Raw genomic sequence first — 16,148 nt, 5'->3', positions numbered from 1 at the left:
CCACAGGAGCCACTGGAACAGAAAAGCTGTGGTCTTTGGGCAAGGGCAGAAGCATCGCTGCTGCAGTAGAGCTGATGTTGGGTGCTTGAGGGGAGCGACTTCTGTGCTGAAAGCCCCAACACAGACATCAGCCCAAGCTACTCCCCTGCCTTTTGGTAGGGGCCAGGACCTACATTTGAGAGGATGAATCTTTTTTTGTCATTGGATTTTATGGCCTGCTGAATCTGTTTGTTCAGCCTGGAGAAGACTGAGCAGAGACCTCATCATGGCCTACAGTTTCCTCACAAAGGGAGACAGAGGGGCAGGCGCCAGTCTCTTTTCTTGGGTGACCAATGACAAAATCTAGGGGAATGGCAGGAAGATGTGCCAGGGGAGCATTAGGTTGGACATTAGGAAAATGTTCTTCAGCCAGAAGGTGGTGGAGCACTGGAACAGGCTCCCCAGGGAGGCATCATAGCCCCAAGCCTGACAGTGTTCAAGAAGTGATGGGACAACACCCTCAGACACATGGTGTCCTATGTAGGAACAGGGGTTGGACTCTATGATCCTTGTGGGTCCCTTCCAACTTAGGACATTGTATGATCCTGTGATGTCTCTGGCCACATATGAACACAAGCTCTGCTAAATTGATATTTCAGTTCTGAGGAAGTCTTTGACTTTTGAGCAGCACTGAGGAGAAACATTCTGTAAAGGATTTTGCCATCCCTGGGTCTGGTGCTGGGTACATATCCCATCATGTTCATTGCTACAGGTGTCTCACTGATTGTTGCAATGGAAAACCTGCTTATTTTTTGGGTCCACAAATTCTGCCAACAAGCAGAAGTTGTCATCATAATCAAGCCCAAATATCAATATCCTAATTACTCAAAACAGTATTTGATTTTAAAATTCACCGTCAGAAAATAGTAGTATTAGGGTTTTCAGTCTACACATTATAGTAAGCTGCCTACATGATTTCAAGATTTTCTTTCTTAGGCATGAAGCCTAGAAAGATTTGTTTCAGATACATGAAAACTGAAATTGTCATGAAATCACACAACTTCAGAAGCTAGGTCTTAGTGGCAAACACAACATATGTCATGAGATTCACACCAAAATTGGGAAAGCAAGACGTACTGCAGTATAACTGCAGCACAGGTGTGCAGAACTGAGTAACTTTATCTTCAGGAAATACAGTTATGCAGTAGAAATGTCTCTTAAGTCTGTATGTCATGGAAATCTGAAATGACAGTTCTTTATAGCAACTGAAGCAAGCCAACAAAACTTGCAGAGCCTGTGCCACCCTCTTAAATCCTCCATAATACCAGTACAAAGCCACAAGGAGAAATAGTGGGGAACTGCCACTCAAAGCTGCATTGAGGCTGTGTTTTCACAGGGAGTTTGTCCTGGGGAATATTAAGAAATCTGTCCTTTCAGTTTCCATATCAGGTTTTCAGATCAGCGCCCTCCCCAGCCTCTCCTCCTCCTGGCTGCTCTTGCAGTGTGGAGTGCTCTTTTCCTGTTTACCCTCACATCTCTTTTTATTACTAGGCAGGATTTTTTTTTTTAAAGCACACTCAGGCGCCTGCTTGTATTTTTCTAAAGCTCTACGGGGATTTGTTGGCGTCTTTTTGCAGCAGGTCATCCTGTTTTCAGACAAAGTTCCTGTCTTGTTAAAAACAATCATTTCTGGATGTCTCTGTGTGGCTCCTGCTTTTAATCATCCTGAGTCCTTGAGCCAGGCAATCTGCACTCCAAATATTTAGGGTTTGTTTGTTTGTAGCTAAAGAAAAAAAAAAAAAAGGAAAAGCCCACAGAACATTTTAAAACGGCTGCACTTCTGCAGGACAGGAGGCCTGTGTGCACTGCAGCAACACAGGCCAGATGTGTGCCCACAGTGGCATGCTCAGGACAACGGCTACAAAAAATTGATGGTGGTAGCAACAAGCCCCTTTACCACCACTCAAAATGCCCTCACTGCCCCAGGTTGGAGCAAGCTGGCTACAGATAACCAAGTCTTGGGTAAGTGCCCCAGAGGCAGACCCGCAGGGCACAGCTACAGAGATGGGATGGGCCAAAATAGAGCTGGCCCATCTTTTGGGCATCATCTGCACCCTCAGCATATGGCCAAAAAAAGAGTAATGCTGTCTTATACAATAGCAATAATTTTCAGAGCAGATCAAAGCTCTGTATGGCTTTCAAACCTAGGGATGGACAGTAATAGAGCTAGTATAATGCTATATAACTTGTTGGTTTTTAATTTTATGTTGATGGAAAAACTCAGACAACTGTCTGTCATATTTCATCTATTTTAAGTCTGTTCATGCCCCCTACTATTGCAGCAAGGGCAACTATTCAACAAAGAGTACATCCATGCTGACAACGGCTCCTATGATGAGGGACCAGTATCATTTTAATTCCACTGAGTCTGGGACAGATATTTTGCATGGCTTCATTTGAGACAGAGGCAAGAAATTACTCTCCATGGCTCCCTTTATAGCCAACAGTAGAAGGTATTCTCTGTTAGTAGGCAGCTAGTGCCCCTAAATTAGGGTCCCCTGCTGAACTCTGCTCTGTGTAGTCTTTCCTCATTACACTAGTGAAGGGGGCCAGTACCTCACCTTTTAAAAGTTAGAGGATGTGAATAAACCCTCAATAACTGGTGACATAAGATGTCAAAGTGTTTAACAAGCGTATTTAGTACCCTTCATATATAAATAGATGTGGAAAGCTGGAAGTCAGTTCACCGAAGGTGATGTGTCTCACCTTAAGCTGGGGCAAGAAGTCAAGTCTCTCCTACCCAGCTTCAGAGGAAGGGCCACATCTTTCTGGCAGGCTGTGCTGTTGCCTCCAGTGCAGTGAGGATTCGTCACAGGAGCACGGGACTAAATCTCTGAGGTCCTGAGCTACCACTTTCCAGTCTCTTACCTATTGGGAAATGCTGGTAATACAATGGAAACAAACAAAACAAAACAAACAAAACCCCACAAACAAAAAAAAACCCCAACAAAACAAAACAAAAAAACCTACAAAAACCCAAAATAAAACCACCAAACAAAACAAAACAAAACAGTCAAAACCAAAAGAAAACCAAAACCAACCAACAAAACTCCAGAACAAAAAAACCACTTTTTCCCCTTACCGGTTCCCAATTTACACTACAGCAAGCTGCATCTTAAAGGGTCTTGGGTCACCACCTTGCAGCCAAGGGAAAGCTCACTTTCAAGTGTACCTCCAGGGTTTTGTGTACTGTTATGTTCCAGACGATGATGAAATGTGTTTCAAAATATGTATGTTTAAAGGTGCCACAGCCTGCAGCTCCATGAAGAGAAAGGATCTATTGTGTGCTTCCTGAGGCTGAACACTCATGCAAAACGACCATCAATCAAAGTTTCAGGCTTTGGTAAATTTACCCGACAGTTCTTATAGGAAGATGTTACACAATCCCTAACCCAAATGCTTTGATCTCCTAAGTCAAAGTCAATATGTCCAGCTGGATAAATACCATTAAGCCCAGCACTGTTTCCTGTGTAAGTGATAAAAAAAATTGATAAAATCCTGACTTTTAGAAGCACAGGTGCTTTAAATCAATGGAGTACAGTACACCAAAGCTATTAATACCAGCCCTGGAAGTCCTGACTGGAAGCAAAAAGCTTTGAAATTTTCATGCTCCTCAGTTCAGAAATTGAGTTTAAATTGGGTCGTTTTTAGGCATACACAAACACTAAGCCATGCTCTGGGCTAATATCAACCAGAATGGTGCCATTTGCTTAACTGGACCAGAGACCCAGAGCCAAGGCTCAGCCTCCTTCACTACCAGCCTCTTTGCAGTGCAACAGGATTCGCTTTCAAGGATGTGCTCACAGAAACTTTTTCAGCCTTGTTCCTAGCCCCTGTCCTAACCAGACCTCTCTTCACACATCCCCCCTGCCTCCCTTTCAGGGTCCTATCATTTTTCAAACCCCACTTAGTTTCCTTGGACTCCTAATTGACCATGGTGGGAATGCTTCCTCCTCCTTGTATCATCACGGGCCCACAGCCTTTCTTCCTGGGCAACTGCAGGGCTGGTGGGGTCCAGGCAGGTTTCCTTCCCTTCAGCTTACCAGCTTCCCAGCACCAATAATCTATTAAAGAACCTGTTGTACTGCCCATTCCCCTTCTCTCCCAATAATAATGACATTCTTGAAAGCTTGAGATAAATATCCTGTTACAAAACAGATGATCAGGATGAATATTACTTTCATCCTCTAAGTCGCTACTTGTGGGGGAGTGGAGATAGTCTGTTTAGCCATATGGATGGTTTTCCATTGTTCACGAATGTCCCTGACAGCGGGGCAAAAAAAGATTTTTTATGTGATCTTGAGGTTGCTTCAGCTGAAGTTGATTCTTGGAAGGTAAAACTTACACTGGTCCAAGGGCCACTCCATAGCAAATACTGCACACATGTTCTTATGAAAGCCCTGAAAACACACAGGAAATTTCAGAAGAACATGAACGTGTGCTAAGAAAACCCTTGGAGGAAATCTTTGACATACAGATCTCAGGAATTCATTTTGATTCCTCTGAAATCATACACCCATCTTCTTTCTTCCAAGTATATAGTGACTGTAGGTTCCTAGAAGTGCTATGTGTTCTAAAAAAACCCAAACTAAACCAAACCAAAAGTTGCTTCCTAGAAACCCTTCTTCAGACGTGAGGGAAGGAAAGGAGTCAGAGAACAAAGTCCTCTCTGCCACTTCTCAAGAAGCATTTTGTATTTCCTCCAAAAGTGAACTAGACCATGCCCACAAAGAAATCTGAGATGCCATCTCACCCAGCAGTAGAAACAAAAACAAAAACAAACACCTTGAGTTTCAACAGATGGCCTTGCTGGGTAGCTTATGGAGAGCTACAGAAAACAGTCTCTAAGAATATGTTGGCTAAGGTGTTTTCTCCTGATGCCAGTAAGAAGAGCTCAGACAGAGATCGGACTATCTGGGCAGTCCGTTCTCAGATAGACAGACCACATTTCATGGGGGGCTGTTACTTCAGGTTCAGCAGCCCCACTTTGTCTAGACCTTGCTACTTCCTCACCAACCTCAGGCAGAGCTCATAGCCCCACCCCAAGAGAGCAAAAAAGTCTCCTGACTGCTCCCAAAGAGGCTTTTGCTCTAAGGGATGGCCTTAGGCAAAACCAACCTCAGCAAATGCTCAGTTCCCTCCTCACCAGCCCTTGTAACCCGTTCACCAGCGTGCCTCACCGCAGTGCATGTAGGACACACATGAGATGCCCAGGAGCTGCTCACAGGCAAACTCTTCAACCCACAGTGAATGGAGAAAGCTCACATGTGTTTTTTTGGAGTCCTGAGTATGAAGGTCAGGTGGGAATTTGGGAGGAAAGGCGATAAGGGGTTCGGGGCTGGAGCTGCACAGATCCACAGGGTAGCTGTTGGCACAGGGGAGGTTTCAGGGTCACCTTCACCTTACTTGCAAGCCCTGCTTGGAGCTTGCCTTGCCACAGCTGGAACTGATCCCTCTGGTAACCTTTTCCCACCTCATGTCTACTGACTCTGTGGTCAGAAGTTCATTTTCCCCTTTTTTCTAAAGGCAATGGGCTGAATTAAGCTTAATGGATGACCAGAGTGACTGATCAATTCCAAGCCCTGAGAAGAAAAAGGCCTTGGTTAATTTCTCAGTAATTCTGGCCTCATTTGCCTTCTAAAGTAAAATGAAATATATTTTTGCAGGGGCTCAGTTGCAAAATCAATATGGGCTATGCTTTTAAGAGCAGACAGATAATCAACATCATAGGTCCTATTCCAGACACTGGTTTTGCCTTACTATGTCAGCTCACCTAGCTTGAAAACTGCTGTAACGCCACTCACAGGGAACTGAGGCACTACATCTAAAGCAGTTTTCTCAGCTCAGGCTGATGTTAATCTAACGACTATGAATTTTCCCATTGTTTCTTGCTACTATTTTAATGTTACAGTTGCTATTTGTTGTGAAACATACTGATGAAGAGAATTGGATCAAAGTACCTACAGTTGTCTCCACTAAAATCAGAATACCTATCACTCTTCATTTGTTTCCAGTTCAGCCGCTAGCTTGAGAATACTGATCATCTTACTCATATGAGATAAATAGCATCAAAGTGATTGAATCAAGTGATAAATCCTCAATAGAGACAGACAGGTGTGCATCTGACAATTAGCAGATTTTAATCAGTATTTTCCTATAGCTTTCCCAATTAATAATGCAGCATTCATGAAATTACTTCTGTAGGTTTTCAGTAAAGAAGAAAAAAAGTCCAGCTAGCAAAACCCTTCAAAGGAAATAGCCTGTTGAAGGTTTCTGAGTTGTCCTGAAGCTGAATTATGCAGGTAGGTGACCTCTTCCTACCTGTATGTAACAGTTCTCATCCACCTGACGTAGCAGAGGCATCATGTGTGCTGTTAATGAGTCCCAAGGGAGTGGGAGCAATTGTTTTTAAATAATTAGTCTGTGTCTGAGTGTAAGAGAGATTAATTTTCTCAGCGAGCATAGAGAGCTCTTGGTATGCAAGAACTCATGCTTATTTGCTCCCAGTTTTCTCTGAGTAACAACATGTATTGACATGGGTGGTGATTAAAAGCACTGGCCTGAAGTGAAGAGTGCTCTTGTCTTGAGCACCCAATGCAGAAGACTTCTTTCCTTTATTTACTTTGCATAAATCCTCGGGAGGAAATATGAGGCACTGAGAGTCCCTTTGTTTTTGCTCATTGGATTTATGCAATTCCTCCTGCACACATCAGAACAATGAATCCCTTCAAGTCCACCAGGCTGTGAGTGATACAAGGCCACAGATTCACACTGCAAATCTCCAGATTTTTCTAAGTTTTGGAGGAACAATTGGATGATTGCAGTGACTTGAGATTCGAACTTTGAGTCTGCCATTTTCAGAGACAAGTGATATAATGTACCCCCTTATGCGAAGAGTCTGAGCTGGTATAATGTAGATATCATTAAGCCAGAACATCCAGGCTGAAGTTGTCCTCACTAATTAGGACAATTCCTGGACAAAAATATATTGGTGAGAGCCCAAAACCCACAGGTTATCCCAGTGATTCCTCACTACATACTGTCAGTGGTCCTCATCTTACACACTTCCAGTCTCAGTAAGGACTATCACAGCTATCACAGCCAACATGCTGTGTGTGGATAAACACCCACACAGATGGTAGGTTCAGTCCCCCCTCTGAACCCACAGAGCATGTAAGAGAGCCCTTCTCTCTGATTGACTTCAGAAAATATACTTTTTCAAGTGAAAATCATCCTACAGTTGTTTTTTGACTCTCCAAGAGCCATGGACAAATGCTGTTTTGCTAGATGATTGCTCAGGCATGTCAGCTGCATGACCAGCACCATTCAGCATTGTGACCTAGCTCATTAATCATACCATGTAGAAGAAGAGACAGTATATCAAGGTCATGGTAATTCGAAATATTTCACATTTATCCAGATTTTAAAAAAATCCATTAGCTAGTTTGACTGGAGAGTTTTGGTACCAAAGGCACAACTTAAATAAGAAATAAAACAGTTATCGGTTTTTGTTTCTTTCATTGTTAATCTTTAGAGAGAAATCTTCTCAAAAATGCCACTTGGACACTGACCTAGTCAGACTAATTTTGGTATCTTGCTCTTGGGAGAAAAAACAGTTATCTTTCTTTCCCTGTGTAATACATAGGAAAGCAGTTGCCTCATGTCCACCATGCTTCAGTGGGGTACCAAACGTATCTCAAATATAAACCATAAGGCATTTCAAGTGTTAGTTAGGATGTTGCATTATCATTCTGCAGCCCAAAAACTACACAGGCAAAATAGTCAGGCAAACTAAAACTCAAAAAAAAAAGAAAAAGAAAAGATGTTGAAGGTGGGTGTGATGATGAAAATGCTGACAGGCCCTTGCGTTCAGTGGCAGTAATTAGTTTTACGATAGTAAATTCCAGGCATATGGCACAGCAACTTTCACACCCTCTTATATGATTTAAAATGGTTCTCACAAATGTTCGTCTCACTGTAGCTGTGAAAAATCTCTCGTTTCCTCAAGAATAAAACTGCTCCAAGACTTGCCCTGACAACTGATGCTTAAAAAAAAAATGCCCCCCAAATCCAGTTAAGGCAATGATGTGTGCTTAATGCAAGAGAACAACAATTAATATATTTTTGACTGAAAAGAAAGTTAAGCTGCCAGAAATGTCAAAAGTTCCTCACTACCCTGACACTTACGTAATTGTTCTGCAAACACCCACACGCCGGAATAGACCTACTCCACCAAAAATTGCAGGGCTGACTCACTGAGCGTTCCTCTACGTATCTGAAGATCTAACCATCTAGGATACATCATCCACAGCGTAATTCTAATGTGATTTCCCTGATTCAAGAAAGTTACACCTCACTCCGGAAAAAAAAAAAAAAAGGGAATCTATATCTTCAAGATCCTGCCCACCCATCACAGAAGAAGCAGCCAAAAATGGCAGTGCTGCAGAATGTATCTGCTCTCTGAAAATCTGTCTGAGCCCCATACAAGGCCAGAGCTGGGACTGGATGTGGCTGGCCATGATCTTCAGGATTCTCCTTGCTTAAAAAAGACACAGAAGCAACTGTACCTAGAGCCTACTCAGTTTTGACCTCCGTGCTGTGTAATGTTCACCTTTCTGAATCCAGTTATTACAGCTGGCCATGGACCTTCTTATCTGCAGGACAGCACTCCTCTCCGTGCAACTCATCCTAGCTCTGACCTGGCACAGACTGGAAAGGGAGCAGGGCACTGCTGGATCCTGGTCCTTCTTCCTGCACGCTTCTTTATCTCCATTCACATTCCAACACAATCCAGAAATACTTCCCTGATCTGATGGGACTGCCACATGAAATGAAGCAGGCGGGTGCAAAATGGGACTGGAAGCAAAAACAAAATAAGAAATCAACATTTACAAAGTATGGAGAATACCTCTGAGAAAGAGCAGGGAGGCTCCAGTGCATCACTGGTGCATACACCCTCAGGGGTGTAGGTGTCTCTACAGCAACCTCTTGTGAATGCTTGAAGAATGATGTATGTGTACTGTGTAGCCAGAATAGGAAGCTTTGTGGAAATGGTTTATGCTTTACTGCTATACTACAAAACTGCTCAGAGAAAGTAATAATTTAACATAATTTACCTTTGCGGTATGCTGATGGCACCGATGTAACAAATCAGTAACATGAACTGTGACCATGAACAGTACTGTAATCATTAAACCATTGTGCTCTGACATACCCAGTGACGAGCTGGTACTTGGATGGGACAGTTCTAGTATTAAGTCTTCATAAATATTTAAGCATACTAAAGCCAGGATAAATTTAAGAGCAGCAGTTCTTCTGTCAACATTTGCAGAGATTACACTTGTACAGATCCAGTCTTCAAGGCATGTTGTATACTGCAAAGCTCTTAAATGCTGAATGAAATGTGAAGAAATAACTACCATACCCATTCATGGCTGTACCTGAGATGCATACCTTTAAAAAAACTGTACACCTTAAATATATACTTCTCTAGTAATACGTGCAACCCAGTACTGCCCTGGACATTTTAAATACTGCTCCATGTTTACAGCATTATCCTTTCCCCATTTGTTCTATTTACACCAAATTCTTTCTGCTGGTTTCCCTCTGACATGAACCAGCATCTCCTGAGCTTCCAAACGAAATTACTAGGTTGATCTGTGAGACTTAGGAGTTGTGGTAACTGACCCCTTGAGACCACTGTAATTTGACAATTTTCTTTTTTATCTCCTGGTTTTTGTTTTTTGTCTTTTTGAGGGGAGCCAGGGGAAGAGGAGTGAGCATGGGGAGAAAAGCGTGGCAATGTACAATGTAGCAAACTAAACCAGAAAGCTAGGTCCTTGCACCACAGGACATGAAGAGTTATGTGACGTGCAGTCCCATGGAAGCCAGCAATGCCACTGGTGCTTCAAATTCAGCATGTGATTTGAGCCCTGTTTTTTTAACAGAGTAGGACATTTTAGCACCTATGTCAGGCCATCAGTTTGGTGCTTCCCCCTCGATAAGCTTTTACCAAATTGTGTTTGACATCAGCAGGTCACCAGGGAAACCCCCAGCTCCAGTAACAACTAAATGCTCATCTCTGTCAGTGCATCTACTCCACTTGGTGCAGGTCCTGTCTGGCCCAGGAGAGGTCCCCATGCAGGTTACATCTGTGAAAAGTAAAGCAGATGTGCTAAATGGGAGTTGCAGGTGCCAGGACATGTATCTGTCCATGCCTCTCCCCCTGTGACATCCTGGAGCCAAACTGTGTGCTTGGCTCCATCGGGTCCCCAGAACACATTCCAGTGGCCATATAAAAAACAGACAGCGGAAATTGAATTGTTCATGCCTGGATTGGACTCCTAATTGCCTCTCTTTGGAACCAGAACATAAGATAGCTGCGCAGCATTTCTTTTCCTGAATATGCCTGTCCCAGGATGAAGATCGTTTTTCTTACGTAATTTGTCCCCGCTCTGCTCTCTGCACAGCTGATTTACTCTGCATTGTGCAAACACAGTCCTTGTTTACTCTTTTCATGGTCTAGAACAAGCCTTCAGTCATCCTAGGGGCAGGCTTTCATTCTCATGGTGAGAACAAGAGAGATTTGGGAGCAGGGGACTCATAAACGTAGAGGAAAATACAACTTTAGCACTGGTTTCTATACTTGCTTGATGCTGTCAGGTTTGCCTCCTTGCAGGATGAGTGAACTTGATGAAAATGGGACAGTGCTATTGAAGGAACATACTTCAGCGATAGCACTAGTACCCTCCCAGGTAAGCCCACGTGTTAGTGCCTAGTAAGCCCTTACAAGCATATCAAAAAGGGCAGCGCTAAAGAGATTATAGCATTTTCTCAGCAGCCTCATCTGGTGTGATGTATGTGTCCAGTAAAGCAAGATACAGGCTGTCCCTGAATAGCATGCAATAGTAGAGAGAAACACACCAGCATGCAAAACATGAGAATACACTTCAGGTTCTACTGAACTCTTTGGTGTCGGCAAATAGTTGATACAAGGGCATTGTTGTCCCTATATAAATGGCACCACAGATTGCAACTTTTGAATAGTTGTTTTTTTCCACAGCTAAGGTAATAGAATCATACAAATCTGGATTCCAGCTAGTAAGCTAATTTATTAATTTCATTACTACCACTAAATTTAAGGGCATATCAGTATTTTTATTCAGTCACAGTCTCAGTACCACTTTTAAAATTGTCAGCTTCTCTTTTTTGCCTTTATTATACAGTCAATTTTTTAATTTGAAAGCTTTCAAATTAACATGTACTTGATTACAAGAAAAGTATGCACACACATAGACTTCTGTTCTCTTAATATTTATTATTTTTAAGACAGAGTTGCCCACCCATGCTATGATTCTGTTGCCAGCAGAATGCAAACCAATGCAAAGTGATACACAGGTCAGTGCCACAAAAACTGCCACTACCAATGGCAGTCCCTGGTGGGGAAAAAAAAATAAGAGTGCTGGCCTGTTTGCTTGGCCAATACACTGTGAGCCTGGCTACATATGTGCCTTGCACTGCCCTCCTGCAAGCTTAGTTTTATCCTCTAAGAAAGGAGACTCCTACAGTCATTAGTGATGTGCTGTCAAACAAAACTGCTCACCTTTGTGCACCGTGAGGAATCATTTGGAGAACTCGCATGTGAGCTACATTCAGAAAGGAACTTCGTTTATAATGTAAGAAGTCAAAAGAAAACAAAATCTCTTGAATAAATGCATGCTTGTAACAGCTGTTAAGTATTGTAAAGCGTCATTCCTAAGTAATTGCTAATTATATTACTTTATTACAAGGCACAATTAAATATGTGCTTGAGGTCATCCAGCTATTTGCTGTTTCAAGGAAAGCACTTGAGTCAAAAGGATTTCCTAAATGGAGTCATTCAGTGTTTTATTTCTCCAACTTCAGGAATTATTTTAGATGTGAATAATTGGACATTGAATAATTGGTTAAATGCCATTTCCATAAATTGTTTGTGCTTTACATAAAACAACTAAAATGCTTTATAGGGCAGTTTTGTTCTCCCTTTGAGGCACCCTCCACTAACCAGTGCTGCACTAAAGGCACTGTACTTCATGGACAGCAGGATGGTTTCTGTATTTCTATTTTCAAATAGATCATTCACACAAACCAACTCAGACAGACCATTAATTCTCACTTTCACTGGAATTAAAAGGAACTATGAGAGGGACTTACAGATAAACCTATCGGTAAGAATCACAGAGTGTAAGGTAACCACCTAAAAGCAAGGGCTGGTTGCACTAGGCACTATTTAGAGACAGTGAAGGGAACTGAGCAGTTCCAGTGCGCAGTTTGTCCTCTCTGAAGACCCCCTGAAAGTGATTATTAAGAGAAATGTCTAGCTGACACATAACATCTAACTTCTGACATCTAAAGTTGAATGACTACCAAGCTGAATTACAGACATCTAACGGTTCAGTCAAAGCTGACAGTCAAGATCCTCAAAATCCATGCCTAAGCGTGACCTGTCAGTGGAGAAGTCTGTCTCCATTACATTTTCCAAGAACTGGCACTTGCAGAGTTCAGTTGAGTTGGCTTCTCAACCAAAATCCTGACGCCAGCATGTTTCATGCTCCTTGGCCTTTTCCAGCCTGCAATCCCAGAGTATACATGACTCGCCTGACATCAAACAGCACTGAAAGAGAGTGTGTGTCTGCAAATTCGATTCAAGTCATCAGTGGGATGTGGAAAACCAAGGCTGGAGTCCGTGCTTTTGTATGATAAATATTGATTGATGCAACATTGGAAAGGTCTGACCAAAGAAGCAGAAAAGCCTTTGCTGGTTTAGGCTTCATCTTCTCATAGAAAGACAGGCTTCTGTCAAATTCTGCTCCAAATCAAGTAGAAGGCTGAACCTGTACCTTTAGAGGAAGAAAACACTTACATAAGAAGAAAACTTTCCCATCCCTGATATCTGATGAAAGAAGAAACTTCATCAGTACTTGAACTCCTGAGGATGCTTCCACATCGCTGCCTCAGTATCCCAGGCTGTGAAACGTCTCACAGTGGCCCAGCTGGCCTGGTTTCAAAATGTCATAGATACTTGCCTTCTTGGTACTTCTCTCTCCCATTACACTATGTAGATAGCCTGTCTGCCTAATTCAGGGCCAGGGTTCTTGTTGCAGGGAGAGACATGAAGGAATTGGACAAAGCAACACTGACTAGGTCTCCATCCTCCATGAGGGACTTGTCCTCTGTGTCTGCATCTCTGGGCATGACAAGCTCAGGTTATAGACACTCATGGTGATCTATTCAGGCCTCTACACATGCCAAGAATGAGCAGAAAGTTATGATCCAAAAACCAGCAAAATAGGCTTTTCGTGATGAGCATGCTTTGAGCTGGGACGAAGAGGTTTAATTTGCAGCCAAGGAGGTATAAAACTAAAAAACAAACCACAAGTAAGACAAACCCCACATTTCAGGGTTCAAAAGCTAACTCTGCCAGTGAATGGGTGACTGAGGGGGTCATCCACCTCAGGGGGTTAACAGGAATAGGCTCTTTATACTGCCTAGGTACTGCAAAAACTGGAAGTTGAAGGATAAGTGACCTCACCTCCTGGTGAGGCTTGGGCTGCAGATCTGGTCTCTGACAAAGCATCAATGGTAGCGTGGTTAACTGAGTCCACTCCTGCATCCCTCAGTGACTGACAGGACAGTGTGGACAGAAAGAGGAAAAGTGAGCTCATACATGCACACAAACACAAAGATAACAATGTCCCACATAGTTTTCATTCTCCTTTAGTCTTCTTCAGCTGGTGTGTGCTGGGTGTGCAGTGTTCTTGAACTCTGCTGCAGTGGAAAACCTCCTGCCTGGGACCCAGCTCAACAAATGCCACCCTCAGAGTGCTGCCATGCAATTAGCTGGTGATAGCCATCCTCATTACAAGTCTCTGTCCCAGCTCCACTGGGGAAATAAAACTCTCTTGAGCATGCTTCATCTAGCATTTTATTGCCTTCATATACTTAACCCTAATGCTCGTAACATTTCAATCTGATCTGACAGTGCAAGCAATAAAAATCTCTTTAAATGCTATCATTATTTATTGTTGCATTACTGCTAGGCAGGTACCTCGATGGGTTTGATGAACTGCTTGCATAATACGTAGCTTTCGGTTAAAGCGTTGAATGACTAAGATTTTTATTTTAAACCACTGCCATGAAACGTCACTGAAAATGCCCTGAAGATGATAATTAGAACATGTTTTCTTCCTAAAATATTTTAGTCACCAGAGAGGCAAGTTTACCTTATATGAATGTGGAAGTGTTTGATGGAAGTAATTTGGGGCTTGTTCTGTTTTCTTTGAATCCTAATTCTGTAATATGCTGATGTTTTTTCTGTGTACCTTCATTTTTAAAAATGTAATCAAATACAAATACATAACCCCAAAGAATCATGTTAATTAATAGTAACATGGATTACAAGGAACAAATTGTATTTCCCATTATGTCAGACTAGCTGGGAATTGTCACAATGTTATATCAAAATTCTTGTATTGAAAATGTTCAGGATGGCTGTAAGACAAACATTGCATTACACTGCAACTTAAGAGATAACTACGGTTCAGGTTATTTGAGAATTTCTATTTCAGTTGCTTGTGCTTCGCAGAACTTCTGTTTCCAGAACTTCCATTTCTTAAGCCTAAAATCCATGGTTGGTAAGGCTGAGGTCAGGGTTACATTATTTTGTAAAATTTGAACAAAAGTTCATCTCATACACTTGAGAAGGTAAAGAATAAATATGGTGCCATTTTTAAGAATAAATAGAAGTATGACTTAAATAATGACCTGATTATTCATTTTACCAGGACTGTGATGTTTGCCATATTAATACGGCGTGACCAACAGTGCCAGCCCCAACAAATTTGCTGTCCTGCTTGAGCCCTTACCTGGGTTAAAAAAAAAAAAAAAAAGGAAAAAATACTTAAATATAGTGGGGTGGGGAATCAACAAATAAATACATAAAAATCAAAGGTTCCTGCTTTGCTCTGTTACTGCTCTGAACAATTAAACATCGTACCCCGAAGACACAGAGCTGAACAGCAAGTAAAGCACTTGGCAAGAACAGCCTGGAAAGTCTGTAATGGTGGGCAAGTCAAACTGGAGAATTTGGCCCCACTGAGTGGTGAGACAAGGTAGGTGGTGTGTGTGCATGTGTCCATCGGACTGGCCAAATGCCCCAGTTTAGGGCCAGGGCAAGGTTTGTGTAACACTTCAGTCCCACTTTCAGGCCTTTGAAAAAGGTAGCAAGTAGGGATCCTCTCAAAATCCCCGCTGGAAGGATGTCTTTAATGCCATCTGGGTGCCAGCCTTGCTTGAAACCGCAGTGACTGATGTGCCAACTTTAATTAATGTCATGGTTTTTTTCTGAGCACAACACACAGGACTGTCCATACCCCATGTGTTCCCAGGGTCAACGCTCTCCAGTCACTCCCTACCTAAGGAACCTCCTTCAGCCGGGGTTAAAAATAATCAGCCCTGAAGCACAGCAGCAGTGTAAATGAGATTAGCTTCTTCAGAACAATTTTATTCCCAGGCAGATGTTGGCGACGGGATTAGCATTTAAAGCCAGGCTTCTCCGATTTATTTTCTCTCCTTGTTTTTTCACTTACCCACTTCCTAACCCGCACCTCGGAACAACCCCGCCCGGCTCAGCCTTCGGCACCGACAGCCCCACCTCACCGGCCCCCAGGCGCCGCTCCGCCCGGTCGCTCCCGCCCCCAGTTACCCCGGCGCCGCTTCGCCGAGCCTCGCAGCCCCCTCGACCGCCTGCCGGTGCGGCAGGGACCGCAGTGCCCTTCCGCCCGGCCGAGGCCAGGGGGAAGCGCTGGACGCCGGGGCCCCACCCGCAGGACGCCCGCGGGAGGAGCCGGTGCGGCGGCCGGGGGCCGCCTGCACGGAGGCTACCAGGTGCGATGGGCCCCCACGGGCCGGACCCCACCGTTCTGGCGGCGGGCAGGGCGCTCCCCGCGCCGCCGGGGGCATCTGGGGGCTCCGCGCTGGCGGGGGCTCAGCGCTAGCGGCAGCCCCACGTCGCAGCCGGGTGAGCACGGTTCAGTTAGCGGCTACCTGGAGGGGCTGGCCGCGCCGCCTTC

The 16,148-nt window shown here is 43.5% G+C and overlaps 1 protein-coding gene across 1 annotated transcript in view; it reads left to right on the top strand.

Annotated features, from left to right (window-relative positions):
* Window positions 1–16,148, top strand: part of KITLG (KIT ligand) — a 412,063-nt gene that overhangs the window by 68,832 nt on the left and 327,083 nt on the right. The window lies entirely within an intron of this gene.

The sequence above is a fragment of the Patagioenas fasciata genome, chromosome 1 (genome assembly GCF_037038585.1).
Source record: "Patagioenas fasciata isolate bPatFas1 chromosome 1, bPatFas1.hap1, whole genome shotgun sequence".
In the NCBI taxonomy this organism is placed as follows: Eukaryota; Metazoa; Chordata; class Aves; order Columbiformes; family Columbidae; genus Patagioenas; species Patagioenas fasciata.
The sequence above is the reverse complement of the archived record's forward strand: the minus strand, read 5'-3'. Positions and strand labels throughout refer to the sequence as shown.